Genomic DNA, 12,255 nt, shown 5'->3' with positions numbered 1-12,255 from the left:
CCCGAATCCGTCTGTATATGCATGGCTTCAGGCATGGTTTAAAAATCTCAATCATTGTAGACTTTTTTTATAAGGTCACTTTGAATTGAAGGAATGCTGCCATCCAATAGATGGCGCTGTAGAGGAATTTTTCCATATTTCTGATTTGCATAAATTTCCCAGAGGAGCATTGCCTTGTAAGTCTCCTTACTTAGCTTTTAGGTGTCACCACACCCCTCCTGAGTGCTCTCCTTGGGGAGAGACTATACCATCCTCATATCCACTCACCCCCTAGGTGTCCCCATACACTTTTTAAGTGCTCTCCTTAAGGAGAGATGACACTACTTCTAACCTCTGAACCAACACACTTCTTTTTCCTTCTCTTAAGGAGGAGGAAAAACACAAGAAACACAAAAAGAGCATAGAAACATATTACAAATGTTGACCTCAGTCAGATTTGAATCTATGACTCCAACGCTGCAAGGCAACAGCACTAACCTCTGAGCCACCACACTTCTTTTTCCTTCTCTTGAGAAGTAGAACAAGAAACCCAAAGAGAACATGCACACACATTGCAGATATTGCCTTCAATCAGATTTAAACCTACTCCTGCACTGCAAGGCAAAAGTGCTAACCTGTGAGCCACCACTAACATATTTTTCCGAGGAATAGTACAAGAAGCACAAGTACAACATATAAACTCCAAACAGGTTTACAGGTTCGAACCTAGGATTTCAACCTGGCAAGGCAACAGCTATCATGCTTTTTCTACTTGCTTCCTCATTCTTCTTCTTGCTCCTTTTTCCTCTTCTAGAGGAGAATAAAGAGAAGATCTTTCTTCTTCTTCTCTTCCAGATGAAGAAGCCGGAGGATGAAGAAGAAAGAAGCTTGGTGGCTTAGTGGTCAGGGGTCCAAGGTTCAAATCTGATCATGAACAACATCTGCATGGAGTGTTTAAGTTCTCCCTGTGTTTTTTAATTTTCTTGTTCAGAAGTAGGAAAAAGAAAGTAGAGAGTAGAGGATAGAGGAAGCATAGTGGTCCAGCGATTAGCACTGTTGCCTTGCAGTGCTGGAGTCATGGGTTTAAATCTGGCAGAAGGCAATTTCTATATTATTTTTGTATTATATATTTGTGTTTCTTCTCCTCCTCTGCAGGAGAAGGAAAATGGGGTGGCTCAGAAGTTAGCACTGTTGCCTTGCAATGATGGAGTCCTAGGTTCAAATCTGACTTAGGACAACATCTGCATAGAGTTTTTTAAACTCTATGCAGATGCTGTCCTTGGTGCCATTTGAACCTAGGACGCCAGTAATACAAGGTTGCAGTGCTAATGACTGAGACACCATTTCAGGTTTCTTAGAAAGTGTTTAGTACTTTGTTTAAGTGTTTAGAGTTTTTAGGAATTTCTTTTCAAAAGTTCATTCATCTTTAATAGAGATGAGCGAACGTGTTCGTCCGAGCTTGATATTCGTGCGAATATTAGGGTGTTCGGGATGTTCGTTATTCGTAACGAACACCATGCGGTGTTCGGGTTACTTTCACTTCCTTCCCTGAGACGTTAGCGCGCTTTTCTGGCCAATTGAAAGACAGGGAAGGCATTACAACTTCCCCCTGTGTTGTTCCAGCCCTATACCACCCCCCTGCTGTGAGTGGCTGGGGTGATCAGGTGTCCGCCGAATATAAAAGTCGGCCCCTCCCGCGGCTCGCCTCAGATGCCGTGTGAGTTAGATGAGGGACAGTGCTGTTTGTACCGGAGCTGCTGTAGGGAAAGAATTGGTAGTTAGTGTAGGCTTCAAGACCCCCAAAGGTCCTTATTAGGGCCACTTATAGCTGTGTGTTGGCTGCTGTTAGCAGTGGCAATTATTTTTTTTCTCAAAATCGCCTCTGCAGAGCGTTGCACCCGGCATTAGGGACAGAAGTGCTGCATAGGCAGGGAGAGTGTTAGGAGTGAGTGTAGCCTTCAAGAACCTCAACGGTCCTTTCTAGGGCCAAATTTTTACTGTGTGCAGTACTGTGCTGGCTGCTGTTAGCTGTGCTGCATTTTTTTTTTCTTCTCAAAATCGCCTCTGCAGAGCATTGCACCCTCCATTGATACTGCAGGGAAAGAATTGTGTAGGCAGGGCCACAACACAGTTATTATTCATTGAATATACGCAGTGCTGCCTTTTGGTGGAAAAAAACTGAAAATAATTGTATTTGTCCTGCCTCTGTCCGTCCTAAGGGCGGTGGACACGTGTCGGCTGCATGTGCAACGTTTAAAAATCAGACGCACCCAGCTACGTTTTACTCCTGGCTTCGCCATTTGCTTTCCTTAATTGGGAAAAAAAATACCTGCTCTGCCAGAGTTAATAACTCTGCTACCCTCACGTTCTGTGCCACATTAGCAGGGCCACAGCACAGTTATTAAACTTCTCATGTTCATTGAATATACGCAGTGCTGCCTTTTGGTGGAAAAAAACTGAAAATAATTGTATTTGTCCTGCCTCTGTCCGTCCTAAGGGCGGTGGACACGTGTCGGCTGCATGTGCAACGTTTAAAAATCAGACGCACCCAGCTACGTTTTACTCCTGGCTTCGCCATTTGCTTTCCTTAATTGGGAAAAAAAATACCTGCTCTGCCAGAGTTAATAACTCTGCTACCCTCACGTTCTGTGCCACATTAGCAGGGCCACAGCACAGTTATTAAACTTCTCATGTTCATTGAATATACGCAGTGCTGCCTTTTGGTGGAAAAAAACTGAAAATAATTCTATTTGTCCTGCCTCTGTCCGTCCTAAGGGCGGTGGACACGTGTCGGCTGCGTGTGCAACGTTTAAAAATCAGACGCACCCAGCTACGGTTTACTGCTGGCTTCGCCATTTGCTTTCCTTAATTGGGAAAAAAATACCTGCTCTGCCAGAGTTAATAACTCTGCTACCCTCAAGTTCTGTGACACATTAGCAGGGACACAGCACAGTTATTAAACTTAGATTATTCATTCAATAGAGGCAGTGGGGCCTTTCGTTTTCAAAAAAGGGAAAAAATTATATTTGGCCTGCAGTCTTGCGCCAATTTATTTCCTGCCTGTGAAATCAAATCACTGGTAATACAGCATGCTGAGGGGTAGGGGTAGGCCTAGAGGACGTTGACGCGGCCGAGGACGCGGAGGGCCAAGTCAGGGTGTGGGCACAGGCCAAGCTCCTGATCCAGGTGTGTCGCAGCCGACTGCTGCGCGATTAGGAGAGAGGCACGTTTCTGGCGTCCCCACATTCATCGCCCAATTAATGGGTCCACGCGGGAGACGGTTATTAGAAAATGAGCAGTGTGAGCAGGTCCTGTCCTGGATGGCAGAAAGTGCTTCGAGCAACCTATCGTCAACACGCAGTTCTGCGCCGTCCACTGCTGCAAATCCGAATCCTCTGTCTGCTGCTCCTCCTTCCTCCCAGCCTCCTCACTCCACTACAATGACACCTGCTCAGGAGCGGGAACACTCCCAAGAACTGTTCTCGGGCCCCTGCTTAGATTGGGCAGCAGCGGTTCCTCTCCCACCAGAGGAGTTTATCGTCACTGATGCCCAACCATTCGAAAGTTCCCGGGGTCCGAGGGAAGAGGCTGGGGACTTCCGCCAACTGTCTCAACAACTTTCTGTGGGTGAGGAGGACGATGACGATCAGACACAGTTGTCTTGCAGTGAGGTAGTAGTAAGGGCAGTAAGTCCGAGGGAGCAGCGCACAGAGGATTCGGAGGAAGAGCAGCAGGACGATGAGGTGACTGACCCCACCTGGTGTGCAACGCTTACTCAGGAGGACAGGTCTTCAGAGGGGGAGTCAAGGGCATCAGCAGGGCAGGTTGCAAGAGGCAGTGCGGTGGCCAGGGGTAGAGGCAGGGCCAGACCGAATAATCCACCAACTGTTTCCCAAAGCGCCCCCTCGCGCCATGCCACCCTGCAGAGGCCGAGGTGCTCTAAGGTCTGGCAGTTTTTCACAGAGACGCCTGACGACCGACGAACAGTGGTGTGCAACCTTTGTCGCGCAAAGCTCAGCCGGGGAGCCAACACCAACAGCCTCACCACCACCACCATGCGTAGACATATGATGGCCAAGCACCCCACAAGGTGGGACGAAGGCCGTTCAGCGCCTCCGGTTTGCACCCCTGCCTCTCCCCCTGTGCCCCAACCTGCCACTGAGATGCAACCCCCCTCTCAGGACACAGGCACTACCGCCTCATGGCCTGCACCCACACCCTCATCTCCGCTGTCCTCGGCCCCATCCAGCAGTGTAGTTCAGCGCACCGTCCAGCCGTCGCTTGCGCAACTGTTGGAGCGCAAGCGCAAGTACGCCGCCACGCACCCGCACGCTCAAACGTTAACCGTCCGCATAGCAAAATTCATCAGCCTTTAGATGCTGCCGTATAGGGTTGTGGAAACGGAGTCCTTCAAAAGTATCATGGAGGCGGCGGCCCCGCGCTACTCAGTTCCCAGTCGCCACTACTTTTCCCGATGTGCCGTCCCAGCCCTGCACGACCACGTCTCCCGCAACATTGTACGCGCCCTCACCAACGCGGTTACTGCCACGGTCCACTTAACAACGGACACGTGGACAAGCACAGGCGGGCAGGGCCACTACATCTCCCTGACGGCACATTGGGTGAATTTAGTGGAGGCTGGGACAGAGTCAGAGCCTGGGACCGCTCACGTCCTACCCACCCCCAGAATTGCGGGCCCCAGCTCGGTGGTGGTATCTGCGGAGGTGTATGCTTCCTCCACTAAAGCACCCTCCTCCTCCTCCTCTGTCTCGCAATCAAGATGTGTTAGCAGCAGCATGTCGCCAGCAGTCGGTGTCGCGCGGTGTGGCAGCACAGCGGTGGGCAAGCGTCAGCAGGCCGTGCTGAAACTACTCAGCTTAGGCGATAAGAGGCACACGGCCCACGAACTGCTGCAGGGTCTGACACAGCAGACCGACCGCTGGCTTGCGCCGCTGAGCCTCCAACCGGGCATGGTCGTGTGTGACAACGGCCGTAACCTGGTGGCGGCTCTGCAGCTCGGCAGCCTCACGCACGTGCCATGCCTGGCCCACGTCTTTAATTTGGTGGTTCAGCGCTTTCTGAAAAGCTACCCACGCTTGTCAGACCTGCTCGTAAAGGCGCGCCGGCTCTGCGCACATTTCCGCAAGTCCCACACGGACGCTGCCACCCTGCGCACCCTGCAACATCACTTTAAGCTGCCAGTGCACCGACTGCTGTGCGATGTGCCCACACGGTGGAACTCTATGCTATGCTATGCATCTTGAGAAATTCCCTGCAAACCATAAAGGCAGCTGCTTTGCGCTCGGAAACGGGGGCGGGGGAAGACAGTATGCCGCTGGATAGTCAGGGCACCCTCCTGTCTATTTCTCAGCGCGTACAGGAGGAGGAGGAGGAGCATGAGGAGGATGAGGAGGAGGGGGAAGAGACAGCTTGGCCCGCTGCTGATGGTACACCGGCTGATTGCCTGTCATCCTTTCAGCGTGTATGGCCTGAGGAGGAGGAGGAGGAGGATCCTGAAAGTGATCTTCCTAGTGAAGACAGCCATGTGTTGCGTACTGGTACCCTGGCACACATGGCTGACTTCATGTTAGGATGCCTTTCTCGTGACCCTCGCGTTGCACGCATTCTGGCCACAACGGATTACTGGGTGTACACACTGCTCGACCCACGCTATAAGGAGAACCTGCCCACTCTCATTCCCGAAGAGGAAAGGGGTTCGAGAGTGTTGCTATACCACAGGACCCTTGCGGACAAGCTGATGGCAAAATTCCCAGCCGACAGCGCTAGTGGCAGAAGGCGCAGTACCGAGGGCAAGGTAGCAGGGGAGGTGCGGAGATCGAGCAGCATGTACATCCCAGGCAGTGCAACAGTCTTTAAGGCCCTGGCCAGCTTTATGGCTCCCCACCAAGACTGTGTCACCGCTCCCCAGTCAAGGCTGAGTCGGCGGGAGCACTGTAAAAGGATGGTGAGGGAGTACGTAGCCGATCGCACGACCATCCTCGGTGACGCCTCTGCCCCCTACAACTACTGGGTGTCGAAGCTGGACACGTGGCCTGAACTAGCGCTGTATGCCCTGGAGGTGCTTGCTTGTCCTGCGGCTAGCGTCTTGTCGGAGAGGGTGTTTAGTGCGGCTGGGGGAATCATCACAGATAAGCGTAGCCGCTTGTCAACCGACAGTGCCGACAGGCTAACACTCATCAAGATGAACAAAGGCTGGATTTCCCCAGACTTCTGTTCTCCACCAGCGGACAGCAGCGATACGTAAGCAATACGTAGGCTGCACCCGCGGATGGAAGCTACGTTCTCTCTCACCATCCAAAACGGGGATATTTCTGCTTCATCAATCTGTGTCTAATATTCCTCCTCCTCCTGAAACCTCACATAATCACGCTGAACGGGCAATTTTTCTTAGGGCCACAAGGCTCACTCAAATGATTTTTCTGAACAATTTTTATAAGTTTCAATGCGCTTAAAAGCGTTGGAACTGTAACTTGAACCAATTTTTCGTTACACTGGGCTGCCTCCAGGCCTAGTTACCACTTAAGCCACATTAACCAAAGCAATTAATGGGTTTCACCTGCCCTCTTGGCTGGCCATGGCCAATTTTTGGGATGTACATTAGTACTGTTGATACAGCAATTTTTGTGGGCCCTCGCCTACAGTGTAATCAAATTAATTTTTAGCCCACCTGCATTCCAGCTGACGTTACCTCAGCTGTGTTGGGCAATGCAATGGGATATTTCTATGTACCGCCGGTGGCTTCCTGGCACCCACCCAGGCAGTGGGTCCACAGGGAGTTTAACCTACATGTGTCCACTTCTAAAGAACCCCAGTCAGACTGGGGCATGCAGTGTGGGCCGAAGCCCACCTGTATTACGCACGACATTACTACCTCAGCTGTGTTGGGCAATGCAATGGGATATTTTTGTGTACCGCCGGTGGGTTCCAGGGAGCCACCCATGCTGTAGGTGCACACGGAGTGTAACCTACATGTGTCCACTTGTAAAGAACCCCAGTCTGACTGGGGCATGCAGTGTGGGCCGAAGCCCACCTGTATTACGCACGACATTACTACCTCAGCTGTGTTGGGCAATGCAATGGGATATTTCTATGTACCGCCGGTGGCTTCCTGGCACCCACCCAGGCAGTCGGTCCACAGGGAATTATAAATGCATCTGTTTCCACTTGTAAAGAACCCCAGTCTGACTGGGGCATGCAGTGTGGGCCGAAGCCCACCTGTATTACGCACGACATTACTACCTCAGCTGTGTTGGGCAATGCAATGGGATATTTTTGTGTACCGCCGGTGGGTTCCAGGGAGCCACCCATGCTGTAGGTGCACACGGAGTGTAACCTACATGTGTCCACTTGTAAAGAACCCCAGTCTGACTGGGGCATGCAGTGTGGGCCGAAGCCCACCTGTATTACGCACGACATTACTACCTCAGCTGTGTTGGGCAATGCAATGGGATATTTTTGTGTACCGCCGGTGGGTTCCAGGGAGCCACCCATGCTGTAGGTGCACACGGAGTGTAACCTACATGTGTCCACTTGTAAAGAACCCCAGTCTGACTGGGGCATGCAGTGTGGGCCGAAGCCCACCTGTATTACGCACGACATTACTACCTCAGCTGTGTTGGGCAATGCAATGGGATATCTCTATGTACCGCCGGTGGCTTCCTGGCACCCACCCAGGCAGTGGGTCCACAGAGAGTTTAACCTACATGTGTCCACTTCTAAAGAACCCCAGTCAGACTGGGGCATGCAGTGTGGGCCGAAGCCCACCTGTATTACGCACGACATTACTACCTCAGCTGTGTTGGGCAATGCAATGGGATATTTCTATGTACCGCCGGTGGCTTCCTGGCACCCACCCAGGCAGTGGATCCACAGGGAATTATAAATGCATCTGTTTCCACTTGTAAAGAACCCCAGTCTGACTGGAGCATGCAGTGTGGGCCGAAGCCCACCTGTATTACGCACGACATTACTACCTCAGCTGTGTTGGGCAATGCAATGGGATATTTCTATGTACCGCCGGTGGCTTCCTGGCACCCACCCAGGCAGTGGGTCCACAGGGAGTTTAACCTACATGTGTCCACTTCTAAAGAACCCCAGTCAGACTGGGGCATGCAGTGTGGGCCGAAGCCCACCTGTATTACGCACGACATTACTACCTCAGCTGTGTTGGGCAATGCAATGGGATATTTCTATGTACCGCCGGTGGCTTCCTGGCACCCACCCAGGCAGTGGGTCCACAGGAATTATAAATGCATCTGTTTCCACTTGTAAAGAACCCCAGTCTGACTGGGGCATGCAGTGTGGGCCGAAGCCCACCTATATTACGCACAACATTACTACCTCAGCTGTGTTGGGCAATGCAATGGGATATTTTTGTGTACCGCCGGTGGGTTCCAGGGAGCCACCCATGCTGTAGGTGCACACGGAGTGTAACCTACATGTGTCCACTTGTAAAGAACCCCAGTCTGACTGGGGCATGCAGTGTGGGCCGAAGCCCACCTGTATTACGCACGACATTACTACCTCAGCTGTGTTGGGCAATGCAATGGGATATTTTTGTGTACCGCCGGTGGGTTCCAGGGAGCCACCCATGCTGTCGGTCGACAGGGACTTCACAATAGGGAGTTGTACCTGCCTGTGTCTATGAATTAAAAAGCCCGGCCTAACTGGGGCATGCAGACACCTTGACAGAATGAATAGTGTGTGGCACATAGGTTCCCCATTGCTTTGCCCACGTGTGCAGCTCCTGATGGCGGTGGCACAGGATTCTATTTCTCATTGCTTCTGTACAGCATTGTGGGCTATCGCCCCGCCCCTTTTAACCCCTTAATGACACGGCCTATTTTGGCGTTGAGGACCAAGCGATTTTTTGGTATTTTTCCATCTCCATTTTTCAAAAGCCATAACTTTTTTATTTTTCCGTGGACGCGGCCGTGTAAGGGCTTGTTTTTTGCGTGGCGAGCTGTAGTTTTTATCGGTGCCACTTTTGGGTATATAGACAATATCGTAAAATTTTTTTTTTTTTTTTTTTAATGATAACAGGGAGAGAAAACGCATCAATTCTGCCATAGATTTTATTTTTTTTTTTTACAGCGTTAATCATGCAGCACAAATGACACACTAAATTTTTTCTGCGGGTCGGTATGGTAACAACGATACCAAAATTGTTATATTTTTTTTAGGTTTTTACACTTTTTTGCAATAAAACCCCCTTTTTTTGGAAATCTTTTTTTTTTCTCTATAGCTGCATTCAAAGTCATGTAACTTTTTTATTTTTCTATGTACGGAGCTCTTTAAGGGCTTATTTTTTGTGAGACGAGCTGTAGTTTTTATTGGTACCATTTTGGGAAATGTACGGCTTTTTTGATCACTTTTATTGCATTTTTTGTGAGGCAAAATGCTAAAAATTAGCATTTTGCCTCTGTTTTTTAGCGGTTTTTTTTACGCTTTTTGTCGTACAAAATAAAAAGCGTGTTCAACTTTTTGTACACGTCGTTACGGACGCGTCAATACCCAATATGTGGGGTTTTAGTTTTTTTTCCCTTTTTTTATGCTAATATTAGAAAAAGCATAAAAAAGGGGTTTTTTACATTTTTTTTTTACATTTTTCTTTTTTTTACACTTTTCTTTTCTTTTTTTTATACTATTTGAGTCCCTCTGAGGGACTTACATCACTGTGCCTATGATCGCTGTCATAAGGCATGGCAAAGCTACTGCTCTGCCATGCCTTATCGCTTGTACAGCGATTATAGGCACAGGCAATACAGGACGCCAGTGTCTGGCGTCCTGTTGCCATGGTGACAGGCCGGGCTCTCGCGATAACATCGCGAGTTCCGGCCGGAGACACACAGGGATCGCGATCCCTCTGTGAACTCTTTCCCTGCCGCGATCTACTTAGATCGCGGCAGGGAAGGGGTTAACAGCGGCGGGCGCATCTCCGATGTCCCCCCGCTGTTGGAGCGGGACGCCGGCTGTGACTGACAGCCGGCTCCCGCTGCGGGATAGCGCGGGATCTTATGTGATCCCGTGCTATCTCCAGGACGTACCAGGTACGTCATGTTGCGGGAAGTACCAGGCTGCCATGACGTACCAGGTACGTCCAGGAGCGGGAAGGGGTTAAAGAGGGTCGCTGCCTAGCCGTGCCAACCCTGTGCAGTGTGTGCCTGCGGTCCCTCGTCATGGCAGACGTACTTCTAAATAGACATGAGGGTGGTGTGGCATTAGGGCAGCTGAAGGCTGCGCAGGGACACTTTGGTGTGCGCTGTGGGGGGGGAGGGGGGGCGGTTGGGCAGCATGTAACCCAGTAGAAGTGGCAGTGGAGTGTCATGCAGGCGGTGATTGTGCTTTGTTGGAGGTAGTGTGGTGCTTAGCAAAGGTATGCCATGCTAATGATGGCTTTTCAGAAGTAAAAGTTGTTGGGTGGGGGGGGCCCCACTCTTGCCGGTATTCTGGCTTAATAGTGGGACCTGTGAACTTGAGATGCAGCCCAACATGTAGCCCCTCGCCTGCCCTATCCGTTGCTGTGTCGTTCCCATCACTTTCTTGAATTGCCCAGATTTTCACACATGAAAACCTTAGCGAGCATCGGCGAAATACAAAAATGTTCTGGTCGCCCATTGACTTCAATGGGGTTCGTTATTCGAAACGAACCCTCGAACATCGCGGGAAGTTCGTTTCGAATAACGAACACCCGAACATTTTGGTGTTCGCTCATCTCTAATCTTTAATCTTGTATAAAGAAATTATTTACAAGTCTTGGATATAAACTAAGATGAAAAAATGTCTAATGACATCAGTATGTAAAATGATACCTGGGTATCAGTAAACTTGAAGATGGGAATAATAAATTGAATTTGGATGATGAAAAGCAATGTTCATACAATGAAGTATGCTACATTACCATACAATATGCTTCTGCTACATTGTTACACATTCGGAAATAATCAAATCTTTGTATCCATGCATGTTAGTCAGAGCCTGGTGTACATGTGCAGATGGGGTCGGGAGTGATAGCTGTGAGCCGAATCAGCATTCAGTCGACAGCAAATGTCTATGGCTAGTCTTCCACTGAACGTCATTATCAAAGGAGCAATCATTTCAGAATAACACAACATTCTCCAATGTTTACTCTGGGAAAAATGATAGTTGTTAATTAAGAAACACACTTTTGTATTTTGTACAGAACTCCCTCTCTACAGAACACTGAAGTATGTCGCTTAATTGAACTCCTCTCTGGGAATGAACCCATTTTCTTACCAGTGAGAGCTCTGAATGTTCATCGAACACAGTACCAATTGTAAGGTCAATACTCTCTGGACACAGATGAATATATTAGCTATCTCCCTCACTGAACTCCTAACTGGCATCAAAGGCAAATTTGCAGAGACATTTATAAAATACAACCTCATTTATTATCATCCTAAAAGGAACCTGTCAACCCTTTTATTCCCCCCTAGAAAGTAGTGAAAGACAGTGAATTTAGCAATTTGTCATTTATATGTGGAGATTTTTTAGTTCTAGAGAACCTACTTTTAATTGTTGCAGCACTGTGCTGCTCATTGACAGATTTCTCCCTATGTGCAGTAATAGGAAAAAGCTGTCAATCAGAGGGAAGCCTGCAACTCATGAATACATTGGACTTTTGCCTTGCAACGCTGACATTGTGCTGAATTGATTAAACAAAACTATCTTCACACATAATCGTCAGACGGCTGAAATGAGTGAATCTGTCACTACTTGATCTTCTCCTCAGAGAAGTTCCCTTAAAATTGGTATTCAAGGATTTAGAAATAGTCGCAGTTCAGTTATAGTCCATTTTTCTTCATTAAGCTCTTAACGACCACCCACCATAAATGTATGGCGGGCAGTTGCAAATGATGTATGGAGCAGAGCCAAATCCACTTTATATGCAGCCGGGCAGGTACCAGCTGGTTGACACAGCCGACACCTGCTTGCAACAGCTGCGATCAGAGGTAGTTCCGATCATGGCTATTTAACTACTTGGATGCTGTAGTCAATGTTGACTGATCACCAGTACAAGTCCTCTGTGTGGTCTAAAAAACTCATTTAAAATAACTGTAATAAATGTTTTAAAAATATTTTTAAAAAACTAAAAAAAAAACGGATCCACTGTTTTTACGTATGAAAAACCTAAAGGGTATTGCTATGTCTGTGAAAGTTTAAACAATTAAAATATTGCATTTTATATCTTGCACAGTGAATGTTGTAAGAAAGAAAACCCATAATACCAGAATT

This window comes from Eleutherodactylus coqui, chromosome 7, assembly GCF_035609145.1.
Source record: "Eleutherodactylus coqui strain aEleCoq1 chromosome 7, aEleCoq1.hap1, whole genome shotgun sequence".
NCBI classification, from domain to species: domain Eukaryota; kingdom Metazoa; phylum Chordata; class Amphibia; order Anura; family Eleutherodactylidae; genus Eleutherodactylus; species Eleutherodactylus coqui.
Note: the sequence above shows the minus strand (reverse complement) of the source record.